This window comes from Rhynchophorus ferrugineus, unplaced genomic scaffold (assembly GCF_030347505.1).
Source record: "Rhynchophorus ferrugineus isolate W39M unplaced genomic scaffold, kcgeb_rfMv2 rfM7, whole genome shotgun sequence".
Lineage (NCBI taxonomy): Eukaryota > Metazoa > Arthropoda > Insecta > Coleoptera > Curculionidae > Rhynchophorus > Rhynchophorus ferrugineus.
In genome coordinates this window covers 25,439,839-25,451,889 of record NW_027472586.1, presented here as the reverse complement: position 1 = coordinate 25,451,889, position 12,051 = coordinate 25,439,839, and the positions used below count along the sequence as shown (strand labels likewise).

Here is a 12,051-nt window from a genome sequence, read left to right as displayed (position 1 = left end):
GGTGGAAAGTAGGTTTTTGATGCCTGCCCCCGACATCAATAGACTTCTTCGACAACGTATCTGTATTTATTATCAACATCTTCCTCGTCCGTGAATTCATTAGATGATAACGTATAGTTCATTTTTTCTGGATTATTGAATCGAGTGACGACGAAACAACATTGATGATTAGTTTTAAGGTTAGAGGTAGCAACTTTAAGGACAGCGGTAAACAATTTATTGTAGCGACAGAATAAATAGTCCCTAGTTACGAGTATAAATACGCCGTTACAGAGGGCGCGCGTGTACTTCTCACAGGGAGTAAATGTTTAACTTTCTTCCCTCCCTGTTATTAGGGACGAAAGTACGTATTTTTGATCGAGGTATGAAAAAAAATGTATTCAAATTTGTATCTATTCATTTTCGTAGAAGGTTGTTACTGGATAAAATGTAATGGGAACTTTTTTTTTCTTGTGTTTGACAGTTCGTTTGCCGCAAATATCGTTTAACAACTGCATGGGTCGGTATATGTCGATAAAAACACTGTTCATTCATTTCTTAATACACAGTTCAATTCAATATCGATTTTTGGGACGTTTTAATAGACTAACACGTGGTATATATATTATGTAATACGTGCTAGACTATTAGGCCATTTGTTTTTTTACTACCAGACGGGCGAAGGAGTGAGACGGGTTGGTCTGTTTTCTAATAGACCGCCAGTGTCGCTATGTAACGACGTTCAACTACTCGCCTCTTCTCTCTAATAGTTTTTTTGTTTAATATTGTTTCGCAAAATATAATTTATATATACGGTTATATGGGAACACTAAGCGAGTCAATATTTTATTTTCATGTGAGTTTAGTTCTTCAAAATACCATCAATTAGATGTAGCAATTTAGGTCGCAGAAATCGCAATGCTGCTGTAAAAGTCAAAGATATATGCGTGGAAGTCAAACTGACTAGCAATGTGAAGCGCAAAATGAAGTTAAGTAGTCGGTTTGCGGTGAAGAAATTAAAGAATTGTAGCGACCTTGAGCATGTCGAATTTTACATCGTGGAATAACGGTCTACAAAATACCCAGAAATATAATCCCAGATGTTGAACACGGGCGGGGTGCCAACTGGAACCCGACAACGAATAGCTGGCGGCAACCCCGACACGTTTATCTGGGATATTATTGAAGGGTATTTCGGTCATTCAGTGCTCAACCCTCGTTTGGTTAAGACGTGCCACCACCGACTGCCCAAGCCTCGTCTTCAGGTAACTCCGCTGCCATCCGTTTTATTATTTGTATATTTCACATTTTTATCTAGCCAATAAATAACGGTCACATAATGTAAACACCACTGTTTCATTTCGTTTTACCTCCATTCACCGAGCCACATCATTTTACCCTAAAGAATAATGCTCAGAGGCCTCAATTTTGAAAGGGAAGTATAAAGACGAAGATGTTATGATTTGACACAATTCTATGATTTCCAACGACATGTTATTCAACTTGTAGGAATGTTCGTCTGCTCGGTCGGTCGGAATGTGTGGTTGTCGATGCGTCTGTTTGTCCGAACACTCACAACTATTTCTGGAAGGAATTTGCATGCGCATTAAAAACACTGATTGAAGAAATAATTGTTTATTTCGATTTAAACTGATACATGTGGTCAACGGGTGACAAGATATTAGGTTATGGTAAAGGTTATTAAGTACGATAGCGCTGTGGAGGTACTGTTACGAGGGGGTAGGGAAAAGAAAAGAGAGCGAGACGTCATCGTGGTGGTCTTTTATAGCCGGGACCGCATGGTACCAATTCACCGGCGTTGCCAACCTTTGAACTTGCTGTAGGTGAATGCGTGGTGGCCTAAAAGGTCGTAGCGGTCTCTATATCATTCCTCTCCTAGTGGAGCTGCCGTGGAACCTACCTCTAAATGGTGCAGGTTCCGGAATGCACCGGCAATTGCTCAGTGAATTGCCTAGGTACTGCTTATGAGATGGGGATCCCAACATGAGCGAGGAGTTTTACAGGATCAGCTGATATCGAAGTTGTAGCAGGACGTCTAAGTGTGGTGCCTTACGTGTCCCGTTTCGTGATGCGAGGGTGTTCAAGTGTTGATGTTATGCATGATGGGCTTCTGTGGTTTTCGTCCATCAGGCTAGTCTCGTGAGATAACGTCGACCATATGATGTTGATGGATTGCATTCCTAGTGCTATCCTTCCATGCACGTGTTAAGCGCCTGTCGAGTGGTTTATGTTGAGCTGGTTTACCTGTTAGGCAGTTCGATCACGTTGGGGTCATCAATTGTAGAAATGTTCGTCTGGTCGGTCGGTCGGTATATGTGGCTGTCGATGCGATTATTTGTCCGAACACTCACTACTATTTGTGGAAGGAATTTGCACGAGAACTAAAAACACAGGTTGAAGAAATACTTTTTTTATTTTGATTTAAACTCATACATGTCGTCAACGGGAGAATGGACAGGATATACGATAGCGCTGTGGAACTGGTACTGTTACAAGGGGGTAGAGAAAGAGAGCGAGACGTCATCGTGGTGGTATTTTATAGCCGAGAACCGCATGGTACCAATCCACCGGCGTTGCCAACCTTTGAACTTGCTGTAGGTGAATGCGTGTTGGCCTAAAAGATCATAGTGGTCGCTACAAATGTAAGTTCTCATGTTGAAAAATCATCAACATTAGTTATTTACGCGCCAGAAAACTAATTAATAAACTAACTAATAAATAATAACAATTTTGATGATAATGATTGATGATAACTAATGTTGTGTATTAAAAAGCATTGCTGTAAACACTATGTTTTGAAATATCTTTAATTATTTAATACAGTTCGAATTGAATATTCACAGCTCAAACAGGATAACCTCTACCAGGTCAGCTAGTATATTATAAGTTTAGCGCCATGTCAACCTAAACAACCAGGTCCTAGGTCTGGAAAATACATCGGTTTGTTGAAAAAATATAAATATTTCGATATTTAGAAAAAATAGTCAGGTTTTCATTGATTTTTTAAATATATCCCTACTTTTTAATCAAGTCTACAATGCAAACGTCATTTTGTTCCGTGAGACTTTGATGGATTACACACCATTTGTACACATTATAATTCATAATTAAGATGCAAAATAGATTATTTTGATGTTCATTCATTATTGACTAAGTGTATGCTATCGCCGTGCGATATTGGCAGATGTTTTGGCACAACTTCATTCTTAAAATAGAAAGAAGCTCAGATCTCATATTTACTAATTCTAATTATATAGTTTATGGTTTCTTATGTTACAAATAAGTTCCCCGCCGGCTTGGTGGCTCAGTGGTAAAGGCGATGGGACAGTCCTCCTACTGTTGCTATAGCCGCGGGTTCGAATCCTTCTGGGGCATGGTCGTAAATTTATGTTTGTGATTGTTTAAAAATTTGTGAATGTTCTAGGCAAGAGTCCAAAATCCGACAAGGAAAATTATCCCAGTCACGCCAGTAATCAGGCTGGGTAAAACCGAATGTCTTCTGGGATGATTTCTAAAGTTGGTCACTCTCCAGTCAGTAGGCTTAATGCTGAGAACCGTAGATCAGTATATCTTTATATCGGAGAAATAAAATATCGAAATTGTTTTCGCAGCATTCGAGAAAAATATCGATATTTTTCAAAAGATGTACCGATATATCTAAGAGAAATAAAAATATTGATATATCGGCCCAAAAAAATGTCTATATTATCTAAACATTCTAAAAAGTAGTGATATTTCTTTAGAATCCCTAAAATTAATTAGTAAAAATGCAATAAACATTTAAAATTAGGTACCAATGTAAAAGATTTATTAAAAATAATTATAAGGTTTCTAAATGTCTAAGGCATCTCTATGACAAACACCATTCAAATAGTAAATATGACAAATAAATTATTAATATATTTGTTTTTGCTTCAATGGTGCGGGCGATCCAGTTTTACCATCCCCAATTCAAGGCACGAGGAAGCTTGTGTTCACTGATGCTTCACCCGGCCGTGTGAGTCGTCCCAGCGTCAGTTGCGTTCGTACTTCGTTCGATGGTGTTACGTATCGCTCGTTTCGTTTCGCGCAACGTCGTCACGTGTAGCGGTGTTCAATTGTTTACAAAACAAAGCGACTTTTGCATGGATTTACATTCGTCATGTGGTCTTTTTTTGGATAGTAATTGTGCTGTTTTGTGAACAAACGAGGGGATGTATATGTAATTAAGAATATTAAAGTGAGTACATGCAGAATTTATATTTTATATATAGAACAATTTTATATATATTTTATTTTTCAACATTATATATATATATATATATATATATATATATATATATATATATATATATAATAAAATATATTAAATAATTGGTACACGTTATTTTCAAAATTAGGACCTATTAAAATGTCAACTGCAATCTTTAAATACAGGTGAAACTAGGCAGGTGAATAGTAAACATAGACAGGTGATATTGAACTAGTTTATTTAAGGAAATATATTAGAACTCGGACAAGTGATATCCACAGCATGGATATTATATTAATATGAATATATTATATATTATAATTAAATTGTTCTAATATATGATAATACATATAATTTCTTCACTTACCATTGGTATCCATAGGTCTTTGCGGATATTCTCGTTTCTAAAATACCATGGATATTTGGAATATAATGACATTTCTTTGTGCAATGCCACAGTTCCACATTGTCTTCAAAATTTGTTTATATAATAATAATTTATTGTGGAGTGATAACTCGGATTGTCGTCCAAATAACAAACACAATTTATTGAGTTTCACGCAAAGTTCTTCCTGTTTATTTTTAAAATACCTATTCCACTTGACATTGGCATCCATGTTTTTTTGTTTGGCCTGGAACCGGGTGGGGAATCCTGTTACGGATACCTGGTCCGGAAGACCCGCAGGAATAAGCGAGTTGGACTGGTTATGTGGAGGTTGCCTCTGGGCCACCCACTAAACCCCACCCTATCAACTGATCCAATGACCCTAACTGATACTTCTTACGGTAAGTAAGGAGGGTGCCCGTAACCGGTAACACCGTTAAGAGGCACAAGGGCCAGGTAAGGACGTGGCGTCGTTATCACTCCACGCAGCTTGCGGTACATTAGTTAATCGCTCGCCGGAGAAGGTCGAGACAATTAGGAGTTAGAGCACGACGGGATAGTGTCGGCTGTGATAGAATAAGGCTACGAAGAGCCAAATGAGTTATTGGCCTAAAATATCGGCCAGCTCGGTAATACATATATTATCCGAGAGACGAAGAGTGGAGAAATATCTCGAGTAAACCTCGGATATAAAATCGTGAACTTGGGGGACGTCTGTTTCTCTGTGAATTTGATTATTCCTGACGAACCAGGGGGCATTGATTATTTTCCTGAGAATTTTGTTTTGAAAGACTTGGAGACGTTCCACCTGGCTAGGTGAGACGTATTTTAGATAGACACTGGAGCCGTATAGAACGACTGATCGAACCAGCATCTTGTACAGGAGAGATTTAATAGAGAGAGGAAGCCTGTTGGCCCGGTTAGTAAGCGGGAACAGCAAATTAACAATACCTTGACCTTTTTAGAGGGACTTTTGAATGTGGGAATTCCACCTAAATTTGCGATCGAAGACAAGACCGAGATAGGTGGCTTCTTCTGACCATGGGATTTCGGCGTTCTCGATTTTAAGACGCGAAATACTCGGTGCAAAACTCTTCTTGTGGAAGAAGATGGCCTGGGTTTTCTGTGGGTTGACCTGCAACCTCCAGATATGTAACCACTGGACCGTCTCATCGAGTTGTTTTTGGAGTCAGCTTCGGATGTGCGGTGCTACTCTTGAAGAAGCAAAGTAAGCAGTGTCGCCTGCGTAAAAAGCAGCCTCAACTTGTGGTTTCCTAGGGATATCTGAAAGAAAAATATTAAATAGAGCGGGTGCCACGGGGGAGCCTTGTGGAACTCCTGCATCGATGGTTTTCCGGCTAGAGAGAATATCAATCTTTACCTGGAACGATCGTCCTGACAGAAATGATTTGATAAGAGCTGTTAGGTCATCAGGTAGACCTAATCGGATGCATTTCGCCACTAAGCCTTCGTACCAAACCTTGTCAAAGGCTTTGGTTAGGTCCAAGAAGACCGTTCCAAGTCTTTCACGTCGGTTAAAAGCAGAGTTGATTTTTGCGGACAGCCGATGGGCCTGATGAACGGCTGAGTGCTTGGCGTGGAACCCGAATTGCTCATCTCGAACGATATTGTTTGTCTTCGTAAAGTTATTAAGAGCATAATGAATTGCTCTTTCAGCAAGTTTGGAAATGCAACTTAGTAGGCTGATAGGTCTGTAGTCAGAAGGTGATGACTTAGCTTCTTTTTTTGGGGATAACTGCGATGAATGCATGTTTCCATGTGGATGGAAAGTGTTGCAGCCTCAGAATGGCGTTGATGATATTACCTAGTTCGGCGAGCTGCTTGTAAGGGAGATTTTTGAGTTGGGCTATCGAAATATTATCGAAACCCGGGGCCTTTTTGTTCCGAATCTTGCTGATCATTTGCGTGAGTATTTTAGGAGTGACTTGATGGTTTAAAAGATAACACGGAGGCACTTGAGAACGAACGGAGTTGACTTTGGCATCCAGTGTCATGTACAAGTATTTTACTGCGTACACATACAGAATTATTCCAGAACCAATTATCACTGGCAGATAACCTTTTTTTATATATTAACTCGTACTTTGTAGCATTTAATTCGGCATTTCTTATTGAACTGAGTAATGTTATTGACTGCAGTTCTGTAATCTGTTTACAATTATCTCAATGTTGTTACTTGTTGATAGATGGGTTTCAAATCAGTCGTTGGCATATTTAATTTTAAAATCATCTCTCATTGCAGCTTATTGTTTAGTTGACTTGTTTGCTAACACATATTCGAGACATGGAACATATTAGGTCTATAAATTGGTTTTAAAGGATTTTTTTAATATGAAGCTTTATTGTTAAAAGCCGATACTATGTATTTTATTTTGTAGTGTCTTCTGTTTTCTGAAGATCTATTTTGTTAAATTATCCAAATTAAACTACCATTTTAGGACTTGTTCTTAAGAAGTTCTTATATTATTATATCTATATTATTACATATATGTCTTTAAATGATGGTGATGACGGCAGTAATCAATAATCATAAAAATATTTTATTCATTTAATGTAATCGGAAGTTTAAGTTTTCGTAGAAGGTGGTTACTGGATAAAAGTTTTATGCTAAACGGGAACTTTCCGAAAGTATTGGTGAGTTAACATGTAACCTTCTTGTGTTTGACAGTTCGCTTGCCATAAATGTCGTTTAACAACTGCATCGATCGGTATAAGTTGATAAAAATACTGTTTATTCATTTCTTAATGCATAGTCCAATCAATGCAAGTCATCGATTTTTGGTACGTTTTGATTGATTACGTTACGATTGATTGAACTATGCATTAAGAAATGAATAAACAGTATTTTTATCAACTTATACCGATCGATGCAGTTGTTAAACGACATTTGCGGCAAGCGGTGAGCCGGGTTAGTCTGTTTCCTAATAGACCGCCAGTGTCCCTTTGTATCGCCGTTCAACCACTCGCTTTTTTTTGTTTAATATTCTTTCATAAAATATAATTTATTTACATGGTTATACAGAAATACTAAGCTAGTAAATTTTTTATTTTCATTTGAATTTGGTTCTTCAAAATGAATTAGATATAAGTCGATATAATGTATTTTATTCTAAGTATTAATAGCCGCTACTTTCCCCAACTTTCAGGCAATTTACGGATTCATATCTCTTTGAACGATCTATCTTTTGAGCCTATCCACGAACTGACCCATTTTCTGGTACCTTCACAAGAAGTGAAGCGCCGCTGAGGCAGGTTACGACTCATATGTCATAAGAAATAGTAACCAAAAAGGGCATGGTCTGAAGACTACGATGGGTTGATTTCAAGTATGTTCTCATCGGTTTTGCTACATATGTACAAGTGTTCCGGCAGGTTTTCGTGTTGTGCTCAGCTCAAACGCATCAATTGTAGCCGGTGGCGATCCCCATCGATGAATTCATTGAGTAATGCCGTAAAATCCTCATCTGCAATTTTTTACGCTCTTTATCTTTTGTGTGAGAATCATCACTTTTAAAGGAGACATTCAGACATTCTCAACATATTGGAAACATTATTTCTTCACACTTCGACGATATGACATATATTGAAAAGTCAAGGAGGCTTGAACATGAAGTTGGTTACAAATGTGCCCGATGCGATTTAATACACGGTAACACCATCTGTTGTAAATCCTATTAAACATTTTTTAAATTTTATAATATATTGTTTTTGTAATGAAAACTATCTTTGCTATTTAGTACATAGTACTATAATAGATAACTAATATCATTTTAATGGTAATTTTACTTAAAATATTCTATACATAATGGGATCCACGTAACATATGGTGACCAGTCTCTTTTGGCCTGACTAACAGCATCAACAGGACTTTTTAAATAACTTAATTAAATTACAAGGAATACATTACATAAATTTTAAATATATTCAATTGACATTCTATCAAGATTGCACGAAAAGAATATAATCAAAATAAACAAACGACATACTCTCTGACATACTGCGTATTTTAAATTTAAATCAACTTCGTTTAGTAACGAGCTGATTGCATCAGGGAATAATTTTATTATCAAATGAGCAGGACATTCAATTATTGCCACTCTATTGATGCGTTAATATTCATAAAGTCGTTCGCTAATTAAAAATACACCTAATTAATTATTTATTGATCCAATGGGATTAAGTCGGATCGGTTTACCATCTAGGAACAAAACAAAACGTGTTTCCATCTCAGGGCGTCCTCTTGTCGTCTAATTTAATCACTTGTCGTGTTAGTGCTGATTATTCTAATTAGAATGTGACGTTGTTAATTAGTTTGTGTGTGTGTTCGTGGGGATAATATTTTTTATTGATTAAAATATCTGGTTTGTGATTTTTTTATCGATTAATTATTAGGTGCTTGCATGTATTTTAATCATTCATAAGAATTTTTTTAACAAAATTAGTTTTTTGTATTCAACATAATTCCCTTCAGGTGTGATACACTGATTATAGCCACCCTCCAACTTTTCGATACCATTTTTGTAGTACGATTTGTCCTTCGCTTCAAAATAGGCCTCAGTTCCGGAGATCACCTCTTTATTCGACGAAAATTTCTTCCCAGCGAGCATTCTTTTGAAATTTGAGCATTGATTGAGTGGATGAGGAAGCAATTCGAAGCCCAATTTATGGACTTCTGCTATTGTTTTCACTGACTTGTCACACGGTGCATTGTCTTGGTGAAGCAGCACTTTCGTTTTGTTCAAATGCGGCCGCTTTTCGGCGATTTCGTCGTGCAAACGGTCCAATAACGCTATGTAATAGTCGCGGTCCTTCTTTTTTCAAGGTAGTTAATGAAAATTATTCCAAATGCATACCAAAATATAGACGCCATAACCTTGCAAGCCGACTCTTGCGGTTTCCCACGCTTTGGAGGGGGGTTCATCGTATGCAGTCCACTCGGATGACAGTCGATTGAATTCATATTTCATCCATTGTCACATATCGATGAAAAAACTCGGGTTTATTATTCTTGATCCTCTTCAAACGTTGCTCCGAATCATCAACTCTTCGTGGTTTTTGGTCAAAAGTGAGCTCGCGCGGCACTCACTTTGCACAGAGCTTTCTCATACTCAAATATTCGTGGATGATATAATGTACACGTACATGTATGATGTATTTTGATTCAACTGTATTTGTTCCCTTGAAAATACAATATTTTATCAACACACGAAATTCCTTTTTATCCATTTTTTCCTTGTTGCTTCACTCAAAATGCTATAATTCACAGACTAATGATCCGACCGCTGCCAAATTTATACACGCATCTTTTGAGAGTTAGGGCTAACTAAAAAACATATGAATTTAACTCTAGTAGCGCCATCTAGGTGTCAGGCTGGGGACTTTTCAACTGACTTGTTAATTTTTGACAGAAAGCGCCCTTAGAAACTTTTTCTTCTAAGAATGTAAAAGTAGTAATTGTAATGTTAATGACAAGTAATAATCTGAAGGACCAAAAAAAGTTCGAAGGCAATGAATTGTAAAACTTTTTCAATATTTTTGAATTTCCATTTAGATGTGAAAAAACCGTCCGAATACATGAAAACAACTAATATTACCAAACATTTTAAAAATGCTCGCATACATATGACAGGAGTAAATTATTTTGTAGTATTGAACACGGTAGGAGTAAATTATTCTACAGGTAGCATAAAAGTGGCAAGCGGTGTCAGTTTTGTGGCGATAAATTTAAAAAATCAAGCACTGGAATAGAAAAATATCAACAAGGACTATTTTCACCGGTCAATACCAATATGTTCCTAAATAAAGTCGCGCATTCGATTTCTGTTGGAGAATAGTCGTAAATTTACGTTTATGATTGTCCAAAACGCAAGAATGCAAAATCCGACAAGTAACCAGGTTGGGTAAGACCGGGTGTTTTTTGGGATGATTTCCAAGTTGGTCAGTCGCCAGTCGGGAGGCTTAGTGCCGAGGACTGTGGATCAAAGACCACATTAAAATGTAGGTCTAGTCCAGATAAATCCTAGTTGCTAAAAAGGAGATTCTGAAATATAAGGGAAAAAATCCTAAATTATTATGATGACAGTGTTTCATTCCTTAAAAAATTACATTTACATCATAAAATAATGCGAGTAATATTACTTTATTTTCGGATTTTATTTTATTGATCGGATAAGATTATAATGTCGAATAAGCATTCCATTATTATTCCATGCTAATATAAGCGCGAAACAAAAATATAAATTCGCATTTTTTGCATCTTAAATAATCCAAAAATATTTGTAGGAATCAATTTGTAATTCTTTGGTATTTGTCTACATGTAACTGATGAAAGCTTTATAGAATTCTTGATTAGCAAATAGCAATTTGTTGGAGGAAAGGTATAATGTATTTTATGGCCGTGTTCCTGGAAAAAAGATACGTTGATCGTTTGATTCTATAGTTGAGAATTTCAAAGATTTTAACAGGCATCGTGATTGATACGTTTCATATATAAGCTATTAAATGTTTTATCTAAACCTTTATTCAGATGTGCTTGAAAGAATCAATTGATACACTTTATATGTATTTTGGTTTCTAGATCACTACATAGTATAAAACAAAGTCGCCTTTTCTGTCCCTATATCCCTATGTGCGCTTAAATCTTTAAAACTACGCAACGGATTTTGATGCGGTTTTTTTCAATAGATAGAGTGATTCAAGGGGAAGGTTTATATGTATAATACATGCATAATATACTAAGGCAACATTGCTAATTTTAGAGGTTTCTAACGTGATGTCGTAAATTAACCTATTTTTTTAGGCTTATTAGCAATTAGCAAAAACGCTGCCTAACCCTACGAGTTAGATCAAATTAATGTACTACAGTATTGTACACCATAAAAAGGTCTACAAAAAAGTCCGCGATGGTATATGTTTATCTTTTAGGGATAACCCACATTAACCATTTTTATTGTTTACTTTTTACGTGAGAAAATGGCTTATTTACGAAGCTATTTTAAGCAATACGGCATTAATCCTTATCGAATTAAGTACCTTAAATACAGTGTGCAATTAATATAAATCAATATGGTTCCTTACAGCATGTAAATTAAACAAATATTTTCGGAGATATTACAAATTTAAAATTTGCGTTTAAAAATGTGTAATGTAATAAAAATTGTATGAATTTAGATATTCCAAAGATAGCAGGAAATCTTCATAGTAAGTATAGGGGAAGAGGAATTGTTTTACTCCAAATTTAATGCGTGCAGGCCAAGGGCAGTAATGAATGAACCAAAAATACTGGATCGATTTTAATCATGTTTTCATTGAGTGACATAGGCATATATATTTTATGCCCGTGCAAAGTCGGAGCGGGCCGCTATGTTTTTATATACAACGTTCATATTTTTTCTGTAGTGTATTTAATTTAGTA

General features: G+C 36.4%; 1 protein-coding gene across 2 annotated transcripts in view; it reads left to right on the top strand.

The window, feature by feature from the left end:
* The first annotated feature begins 3,976 nt into the window (after nt 1-3,976).
* The window catches only part of sprt (PDZ domain-containing protein sprite), a 178,643-nt gene continuing 170,568 nt past the window's right edge, over nt 3,977-12,051 (top strand). For both annotated transcript variants that reach the window (XM_076409730.1, XM_076409728.1), the window contains exon 1: nt 3,977-4,219. The gene's annotated coding sequence lies outside the window, so the exon portion shown is untranslated. The remainder of the gene's footprint in view (nt 4,220-12,051) is intronic.